At 45.3% G+C, this 10,726-nt stretch overlaps 1 long non-coding RNA gene across 1 annotated transcript; it reads left to right on the top strand.

The window, feature by feature from the left end:
- Positions 1-4,186: 4,186 nt before the first annotated feature.
- On the top strand, positions 4,187-8,229 carry LOC148111938 (uncharacterized). Its single transcript, XR_015729986.1, has 3 exons — positions 4,187-4,446; positions 4,714-4,840; positions 5,174-8,229. It is a non-coding gene; the product is annotated as an uncharacterized LOC148111938 (long non-coding RNA).
- The last annotated feature ends 2,497 nt before the right edge of the window (positions 8,230-10,726 follow it).

The following is a 10,726-nucleotide window of genomic DNA, read 5'->3' as shown; positions in this document are numbered from 1 at the left end:
GTGAAAAGCCACAACTACACTCCTGGGGTCAATTCCTGTCGTGGTTGTGGTCCTTCCTGTCAGGATATTTTAGGAAAGGGATGCTGGAGAAAGATAGTCCAATAACAAGGGAATTGACCTCTGCTGTCCTTCAACCGGGTCTCTTGTCTCCAGGGACTTGCAGGGGAAGGTCACCCAGAAGTATGGAGTTTGGTGCCACTCTAGGTTGGTGACCCTTAACTCTTGTGCTGCCTTTCTTCTAAGGCCAAGGAAGCAATCAGTCCCCTTGGATTCTGCCTAAGGTGAAGAGTGGGGCCTGTTTGGGCTTTTCTTTCATGTCAGAACTTCATAAATTGGAGCTGATTTTAAAAAGTGAGACCCCTCTGACGTTCCCATCTCTGAGGCTGTGGGGTGAAGCCCCCTTCCCTAAAAAGCCTCCGAGTGCTTTGAAGCTGCTCTTGGGGCACCTGAGTCCCTGGTTCATTGGGATCCATTGTTCAGGGATTGTGTCTCTTCTCTGGATGAGGAAGACGGAGACGTCTCCCTTTGCCCAGAAGGGAGAACTGGGGAGGGGGCTGATCTGAAGGGAGAGGAGGGTCCCCATCCCAGGTTCTCCTCTCAGGGCCTGGCTAGGAGGTCCTGGGGGGCTCTGGGTGGAAGGCCAGGCGGAGGCCTGGGAAGGGGCTTCTCTCCTCCCGGAGGGTCTCTGCCGGGTCTCCCTGGAGCCTGGAGGGGCCCAGAGGGGAGGGAGCCAGAGACGGGGGCCCAGGAGAGGCCCAGGGGAGGGGGGCAGGGGCGGCTGGGGCCGCTTTCCTCTCAGGGAGGCCGGGGGGACCTTTCCCCACACTGGGCGGAGGAGAGTCTGGGCTGAAGAGGAGCCTCGCAGGAGGAAGAGCCTCTCCGGCTTCTCTCCCATGGTCTCCATCCAGGCTCCCACCTTCCTCCCCCCCAGATCCAGAGGCTTCGGGGCCCCCAAAGAGCTTCCTGGGCCGATCGGCCAGCAGGTCCCCCCTGAGGAGAGAAGCCAGGATGGAGGCTCTGAGGGGGGAAGGGAGGCCTGGCCCTTCCTCCCCCCTCGGCTCCCCCGGCTCTGCCTCGGCCTCTGCCCAGCCACGGAACCAGAAGGAAGAAGGTGGAGGCTTTAGATCCTCTGCTGATGGAAGAGAAAAATAAACATTTATATATATATGTTAAAAAAGAGGGAAAAGTCCTTCATTCCCTGGTTGCCCCCCAGTGTCCCATATCCCCCTCCTGCCCCCGTGAAATCAGGGAAAAAGGGATGGGGGGGTTGGGCCTCCCCCCCTTGGGGGCCCTTCAGTGGAGGTCATCTGTCCGAGTGTCCAGTGCAGGGCCTCCCAGGGCAGGTGGCTCAACCTCAGCAAAGGCCTCTGGACTTCAACTCCCAGAATCCCCTGTCCAGCACTCGGGGTCCTCTTTCCACGCTTTAGCTGTCCCTCACCCTGCCTGTAGGGGGCAGCCTACAGTCCGGCCTTTCAGCCCCAGCTGGCCCCCACAGGCAGCGACCGGGACAGCTAAAGCAGGCAAAGACCCTCCATTTCATGGCCTCTTTTTTCCTGAGGCGATTCTCCCTCCCTCCATTTTGAGGGGAGAAAAAAGCTGAGGGGAGATTTTCTCTCCTCTCCAGCCAGGAGTCAGGTAGGTTCCCCAAAGTGGGGGAGGGAGGTTGGGGGGGGGAGATAAGCAGCCCCTCCCGGTTCTTTCGGGGGAGCCCCAGAGGATCCAGGGCCGGAGGGGCCCCCAGAGGTCATCCAGCCAGACCCCGGCCCAAGCAGGAGCCCCTCCGCCCTCCTGGAGGTTTCCCTCCGGGGCCTCCGAGCTGCCTGTGGGCTAAGGTGACCAGATTTTAACATTGGTAAAGAGGGACACCTTTTGGGCGTGGCTTATTTTGTGGGCGTGGCTAGTTGGTCATGTGACTGGGTGGGCGTAGCTAGCTCGTCATGTGACCGGGTGGCCATGGCTATGTGTATAGGGACTACTCAGAGGGCTGAAAAAAGTCATTTCTGACAGGTCCTCGCACTTTTGACTGGTCCTCACACTTATGACCATCCTCACATTTATGCCCGTGCAGCATTCTTAACAACCGTGTCACTCATTTCACAACTGCTTCTCTTCACCATGGTGATAAGATAGGGCAAAAAACGTAAAATGTGAGGACAGTCGTAAGTTCGAGGACTGGTCAAAAGTGCGAGGACCTGTCAAAAATAACTTTTTCAGCCCTCTGAGTAGTCCATATGCATTAAAGGATACAGTAATAGAGAGGGATGAATGAAGGGAAGGGAAATTAGAGTAGGAGTGAGAGGAAGAGAGGGAGGAAGAGAGGAGGAGAAGGAGAAAGGAAGAGGAAATAGGGAGGAGAAGAAGAGAGTGGGGGAAAGAGAAAATAAGAAGGAAAGAAAAGAGAGAGGTGGTAGGTTTGAGGAGAAAGATTGCTGTACAATAAAAAAGATGAAAGGGAAGAAAGCCAACCCCAAACAAATATAAAGATATTAAGATAAAGAATGAATTATTAAACTTTAAAGAATAAAAGAGAACAAATATGAATAAATAGCAATAATTAGAAACACACATACAAACATACAATGTATTTTCTTTGAACAGAATATTTGGCTGGTTCACAAATTTAAACACTGTTTAGTCATTTCAATTAAATTTACAATTTCTATATTTCCTTTTTGCCATATTTATTTCTCATCTATTTTTTTTAAAAAAATTACTCTTCATCCTCATCTCTAATCTTAATCAAATTCAATTTTTCCCTTCTATTCTATATTATACCCCTTCCCATTGTCATCTATTTTTATATCCATCCTCACATTGGTTAATTATGTAATTATGTAATACAGTTGTTTAATACAAATTCAACATTTTAATATAAATCAATTAGTTATATAACTATCTTTTTTGTATATTAATCAATATGAACATGAATATTCCAATTATTTCCATGCAATCCAATTTCTTACAAATCAATTAATTATATTTACCAATAATAATAAACCAAATAATTTCCCCCATATATTCCTCCAAACCACAACTTAACCATTTCTGCTTTCAACACAATATACAATTATTAATAGTATCTCAATTATTACAATTCCCTAGTTAAATAGGGCTTTTTTTCTTTTGTGTTTTAAAATCTTGAACTCTCCTCTTTTGCCCAAAATTTCCCATTGTTTGCAGTTTTGTACCTACCTTTTTTGGTGAGGAAAAAGAAAAAGAAAAAGAAAGAAATCTCTCTCTGCCTCATTTTGTCATGTTGCAGCTTTACTTTCGCTCTCGCCTTTGTTTTCAGTATAGCTAGGGGGAAAAAAATCTGCTCCAGGAACTTTTTGCAGCTTTTTGCAGTTTTTTGCAGCTAATTAACCTAGCGGAAGCTGTTAACAGGGGCTGTTTTTTCTATTTTTGCAGGCATGGGTCTATTCATTTTTTTTTAAACACTGATCAGCTGTAGATCGGCCCTTTGAAGCCCCGCGGCAAGAGTTTAAACAGTTTTTTTTCCCTCTAGCCATCAGCGGGGATTCAGGAGGCAGCCGGGACTCAGGAGGCAGAATGAAAAATCGGGACTTTTTTAAAACGCCACGGGACGCGGGACAAATTGCTCAAAAGCGGGACTGTCCCGCCAAAAGCGGGACGTCTGGTCACCTTAATCATGGACGGCTTTTTTTTAATGGCCGTGGAACTTGGAACTGTCGCAAAATGAATGGATATAAATCAAGGACTTCCTGTTGGGACTGTTTGGGACTGTACAAAATTGGATCCGTTGTTTCTTTAGGCACCTTCTCACAAGGCCTTTTCAAATGAATCACATCTGATCTTTTAGGCCTATTTCCCTTTCACCTCCCCTTCATCATCTGGGCATGAAGAGGAAAACCTGGATCCCCTGGATCTCTAATACCAGATTCCAGATCCAAGGGACAAGATTCCCAATCTGGACTCCACCCCCACAGAAGGGGCAGAATCCGGGGCTCCCCGACCTCCCCAGGCGACTGACGGTTCCCCCTTCAGAAGGAGCCACTCTGGCTGAAGCGAATTGGGGGCTCGAAGCCCCTTCAGGATTGGCTCATCCACGAATAAGCCACGCCCCCAGGTGAAGGCAGCTGGCTGGTGGCTATTCAGAGCCTTGGCTTGTGACGTCAGAGGCTCCTCCTGAGCTTATTGGCTGGAGCTCACCATGGCAACCTCCAGCATCCTTGGGGAGTCTGGACCACATCATGGAGGCTCTGCTCAACATCCCTGGAAAGTGGCTGGATTGGATGGCAGCACTGGGAGCATCGCAGGGTCTCCCTCGCCTGGGCTCCTCAGGAGGGAGAGACCCTCCCCTTTAAGGCAGAATTAAGGGGGGGAGATGAGTGAAATGGGGTTCAACCAAACACGACAGACGTGCTGATACCTGCCATGTCTGCAGCCTCCATACCTGTCACCTCATCCTCATCCACCATGTCGAAGGTCCTTGTCTCGGGAAAGGGGCTGGGGCCGGGTGGCTGGGGGGCAGCGATATCAACTAGGGAAAAAATTGGCTTCAGGATGTCCCAATTGGAGAGGCATTGAGACCCCAAAGCTGGAAACTGACCTGGAGAAATTAACCTAAAAAGGGATTCCGTTGGCCAGATGTAGTTATTTCCCAAACAGACTAGGCCTGGTGATTGAATTATTTATATATTTTCATATTTTATTGCTTAGATTTTTATCCACCTTTATTGTTTCTCTAAATAGCTCAAGGCATAAACGTACTAAAGACTCCATCGTCCTCACAACAATAACCTTGTGAGGTAGGCTACGGCTGAGAGGGAGGGACTGGCCCAAGGTGACCTTCCAGGCTTTCGTGCCTTGGATGGGACTGGTGAGTCCTTGGAGGGGGGGTCTCTTTCCTAATCCGAATGGTCACCTCCTCCTTTCCCTGTGATCAGAAGCCCCCTAGCAGTGCCAGAGATGGCCGAATTGATCGATCGCTCATTCTGACTCCTTTGGAGAGTTTTGATAGATGAGATGCCTCGAATTGGAGCCAGAATCAAATGGGAAGTCGGGACAGTTTGAAGGGAGACCAGTTGTGATGTATTGTCTCAGTGTTTCTCAAACTGGACCCCTTGAAGGCATCTGTGGATTTAAGGCTGGATAGCAAAATGTCCCCTGAACTGAGAGAGGAAGTGACCGTGTCTCTCCATTTTTCAAACAGGTCAGCACCAGGGAAGAAAAGGTCCTTGAGGGAAGATCCTTGGGGTATCTCTCAGCGAGCAGTGATGGCCTCCATCTCCAGATTAACCAGCTGAGAGATTCCTTTGACCTTCAGATCCAGGAATTCAAGAAAGACAAACAACGGATGGAAGAGCAGCACAGTTGTCTCAAGCAGACATTGGATCAACTTCAGACCACAACAGAAGACCTGCAGAAAACTCTGCTGGAGAACAAAGGAAGGTTGGACCATTCCAATGTGATGTTCCACCAGTTAGAGGTAGAGAACAAATCTTTGGTGAAACACACTGAAGAACTCCAGAAAGAAATGTCTGAGGTTACTAGCCAAGTGGCCTTTCTCAGACTTGAGAAGGCTGCCTTAGAACCTCTGAGAAACTCCTCAAAGAGGTCTAGAACCTTCTTAAGAACTTAAGAAGCACCTCTAGAGTCTGCAGCATGAACTGGCTGAGATGCACCAAGGTTACTTTGTGGAGAAAAGCCCCTCCATCCAACTGAAGCAGAAAGTCACCCCTCTTCAGAATGTGAGGGGAAATGAGAAGAAGCACCTCAACAATCGGCATCAGCAGCAGACCTCTGTTTACCAGGCCACAATGGAAGACCAGCAGAAAACTCTGGAGGACAAGAGAGAAGGAGTCAACCAGGTCAGAATGGCCATCCAAGAATCAGAGCTTCAGAACAGGCGTTTGGAGAAAGTCAGAGAAGATCTCCACAGAGAGGTCACCAGCCAAGTGGGCTTCTCCAGAAATGATGTTGGCACTCCTGAGTGACCAGCACATGGCAGAACTTTGCTGACACTCTCTCCCCATAGCTGGAATGGAGGAATGGGGGCCTTTTACTCATTTGAGAAAGAAAAAAGACTCTTCCTCTCCCTTCCCTTGACTTGCCACCCAGTGTGCCAGGGGAGTCATGCGAGCCCCACCCTTACCAGGGGAAGCCCCTCCCTTAACCCCACCTTACCAGTCACTTTAGGACTGGCAGCTGAGCTGAAAGCCTCCCAGCCACCCAGCATCAGGGCCTGAGAGCACGGAGGAATCCCAGGGCTCCGAGCCAAGAAGGAGGGTGGGGGTGATGGCCATGGCAGTGGTGAGGTGAGGTTGGTAACGGTGAGTCCCCAGGCTCAGATCCAACCTTCGGAGTGCCAGCTGAGGCCGAGGGGCAGCAGGGATGAGGGTGAGGGCTCTGCTGTGGGGAGAGCAGAGAGTCTGGCCAGAGCTGGATCTGAGAGCCAGAATTGAGCACCCGAATGAGCCGAGCAACTGGGAGCAGGGCAGCCGCAGGAGAGGAGGAGAGAGGAGAACAGCTAGAAGCCGAACTGGGAGCTGAGGGCTCTGCAGGAGATGCCTCGAGGCAGCAGAGACCCCCGGAGGCCGCAAGGCTGATGGAGCTGGTGGCAGAGCTGGAAGACAGGGCTGGGTTGAGGGTCTCGGGGACAGGCAGAAACTCCTGCTGCTCCAGAGGCTGCAAGAGAGGAGCAACAGGAGGGGGAAGCCGGGGGCCACCAAGGCCAACTAGAGCTGGTCAGTGGCCGGTGGGTGGTGAAGTCGTCTTAGGGATGGTAGAACATAGGAGAGAGATTGATAGGGCTGGAAGGGACTTTGGAGGTCTTCTAGTCCAACCCTCTGCTCAAGGCAGGGACTTTATACCATCCGGTTCTCTTGTCCACTTTGGAAACTTCCAGAGATGGAGCACTCACTCCTTTGGGAGGCAACCTATTCCATTGCTAGATTCTTCCTACTGTATGAAAAATGTCTCCTCTGACTTCTAGATTGGGTCTCTCTTTAACAAACTCCCCCCATTTCCTCTTGTCCTTCCCTCCAGTGCTCTGGAGATGGAGCCCCTCCCCTCTTCTCTGTCAGAGCCCCTAAAAGTGCCAGAAGATTCTATCATGGCTGCCCAATCCTTCCTATCCTTGTCTCAGCCAGACATAGCAAACTCCCTTAGCCGTTCATCAAGTGATTTAGACTCCAGACCTTAAATCATCTTTGTTCCTCTTTTCTTCAGAATCTCCAAACTTTTTCATTTTTGGGGTGACCAGAATTGGACAAAGTATTCCGAGGGTGGTCTGACCAGTGAGACATAAAGCGGTACCAGAACTTCTCTCCATCTTGGATCTACCCCTCTTTTTATGGCTGCCTAAGGCTGCCTTGGCCTCCTTTGTCAGCTGCAGCAGAGTTCTGGCAGATCCTTAAGTGCTTTGCCAGGAGATCCTTCCACAGGGACCACTGCTGAGCCAGGTGCCGCCCGTTCTGTAGCTAGGCATTGGGGATTCCTGCTAAGGATCCTGCAGATCCTGGCTTTTCTCACCAGTGAATGCATCTTGCTAGGTAGGGTCCAACGTTCAAGTCTGTCAAGATCCTTCTGGATAATTGAGCTGATGTTCTAATAATTCCCACAAGCTCGGTGCCATCTGCAAACCCGATGAGTTCCCTTTCTGTCCCCTCACATAGGTCATTGAGGAAGAGGTGGAAGAGTCCTGGGCCCAAGGCAGAACCTTGAGGAACCCCACCGAATGCTTCCCCCCATGGAGATGTAGCTCCATGAAGGACCACTCACTGGGTCCGGTTGGTCAGCCACCTTAGGAATTTTGTGCCTATTTGGAATTGTATAGCGATTCTATCTCTCTCGGTGTCCTTTTCATATTTTGGGTTTTTTTTTCTTTGTGCCTCCAAGAGGTACACATAAAAAAACAAGATGAAAAATACATACAATACAAGAAATTAGGTAAAACATTTGCAGCACTAGCAGAAGAAAAAAAAGAGGAATTGTGGTATATGTCAAAGAGGGAATACAAAGTAATTTAAAGTATGTAGACTTAGAAGGAAGAATATTAATGTTAGAGATAAAATTTAATTATAAAACTATTTTATTAGTGGTTATATATGCACCAAATAGCAGACAGACAGAATTCTATAAAAAAAGTACATGGAAAAATAATATAACAAAAAATGGAGAATGTGTGTATGATTGGCGATTTTAACGCAATTATGGATGTAAGAAAGGATTATAAAAGTGATCAGAAAAATAAAAGGAAGAAAAATGTATTGCCCAGAACCTTCATAGATCTGGTAGAAGAACTAAATTTAGTTGATAGCTGGAGATTTTATAACCCGGAAGTAAAAAAAATTACATATTATTCTAACCCCCATAAATCCTGGTCCAGATTAGATATGGCATAGGTAACTAAAACACCGATACAAGAAATAGAAAAAAATAGAAATAATGCCAAATAATTGGGCCGACCATAATCCAGTAGTGATGACATGGAAGGGACAGCAGAAAAAAAAGAGTAGATGGATGATGAACACACAGATATTGAAAGAAAAAGAATATACTGAATACATGGAAAAGGAATTAGAATTATTTTTTAAAAATAACACAAAATACCATACCTCCCCAGCCAAACATAATCTGAACATATTAGAACAGGGAAAATACAAAACAGCATTGAAATATATAAAACAGTACCACTTTGAGCATGCAAATAAGCCAGGGAGGTGGTTGGCCTATAGATTGAGGAAAGAAAACGAAAAGAGAATAATCCAACAACTACAGGATAAAAAAGGCAAAATGCAACAGAACTTAGACAAAAAGAAAGAGATAGCAACCCAATTCTATCAAGAACTTTATGAAAAAGATAAAATGACAGACGAAGAGATAGAACAATATCTAAGTGGGGAAGGAATGTCAATATTAACAGAGGAAGAAAGAGAGATACTAAATAGAGACATCACTATAGGGGAAGCAGTGAAGAACCAAAAAAACAATAAATCTCCAGGGACTGATGGCTTACCAACCGAATTCTACAAAGGTTTAGGAGAAACACTGAATTGGATATTATTAGAAACATATAATGAAGCATTGATAGAGGCAAAGCTACCAGACTCATGGAGGGAAGCATATATTTCACTGATACCAAAGGAAGAAGTAGATACAACACAAATAAAGAATTACAGACCGATCTCCTTAGTAAATACGGACTACAAAATTTTCATGAACATAATAGCAAACAGAATGAAAAAAATATTGAATCATAGAATACATCCAGATCAGAATGATTTCCTACCTACAAGACAAATAAAAAAGAATATAAGAACGGTGATCAATGTACTAGAATACTATGAGATGCATCCAGAAAGACAGGTGGCTCTGATATTTCTGGATGCGCCAAAAGCATTCAATCAGGTTAATTGGAAATTTATGATTCATCAAATAAAAAATATGAAATTTGGGGAGAGATTTGAAAAAATGATAGCTGCTATATACACCAAACAAAAGGCAAGCATATTAGTAAATGAAGACACTACTAAATTTTTTGAAATAAATAAAGGAGTACGGCAAGGATGCCCGCTTTCACCTCTACTTTTTTATCCTGACACTGGAAAACTTACTTATAAGAATTAGGTCAAATAAAGAAATAAAAGGACTAAAAGTAAAAGGAGAAGAGTACAAGGTCCAAGCATTTGCGGACGACCTTGTATTCTTCATAGAAGAACCACTAACAACAACATCAAAATTAATAAAAGAGATAGAGGAATTTGGAAAAGTAGCGGGCTTAAAAATTAATAAACAGAAGACGAAGATGATAACGAAAAATATAACAGTGAAACAAGTAGAGAAATTAGAGAACGAATCAGGACTACAAGCAGTAAAAAAGGTGAAGTACCTAGAGATAAACCTGACAGCAAGAAGTGCAACTATAAAGGATAATAACTATGGAATGTTAGTCCAACAAATAAAAGAAGACCTAGAAAAATGGGGGAAATTAAAATTATCTTTACTAGGGAGGATTGCAGTGATAAAATCAAATATACTCCCGAGACTCCTTTATTTATTCCAAACAATCCCAATAAAATTGGATAAGAAATTTTTCAAAAACCTGGACAAAATAACAACAAAATTCGTGCGGGAGGGAAAAAAACCAAGGATCAAATTAAGTATTTTACAGGAAAATAGAATTAGAGGTGGATTTGGATTGCCGGCATGGGAAAAATACTATAAAGCAACAAGTCTTACATGGGTCAGAGAATGGGTAAACCTGGAAAATCAAAGAATATTAAAATTTGAAGGACACGACTTAATGAAGGGGTGGCATGCCTATTTATGGAGCACAAGGAGTAAAACATATAAACATTTTAATAACCACATTATTAGAAATTCATTAATTGGCACATGGTAAGAAATTAAGAATAAACATTATATGAAAGTCCCCGGATGGTTATCGACAATAGAGGCGATAATGGACCCCAACACATTAACAAAGCAAAAGACAATAAGATATAGGGATATATTGGATTCACAGGGATTATTGAAAACACAGGAAGAACTTGAAAAACAAGGAATATCAATAGATTGGTGGCCCAATATACAAATAAAAACAAGATATAGAAAAGATCAAGAGGAAGGAGGAATAGAACCAAAACCGAATCGATTAGATAAATTATTGGAAACCAAGGAAGAGAAATTAATTTCAAAAATATACAAATATTTATTAGAATTCGATCTAGCAGAAGAATTGGTCAAAGGACAAATGATAGCA

Source organism: Pantherophis guttatus, chromosome 15 (assembly GCF_059756535.1).
Source record: "Pantherophis guttatus breed Tessera chromosome 15, ASM5975653v1, whole genome shotgun sequence".
NCBI lineage: Eukaryota > Metazoa > Chordata > Lepidosauria > Squamata > Colubridae > Pantherophis > Pantherophis guttatus.
Note: the sequence above shows the minus strand (reverse complement) of the source record. Positions and strands in the feature narration are given on the sequence as shown.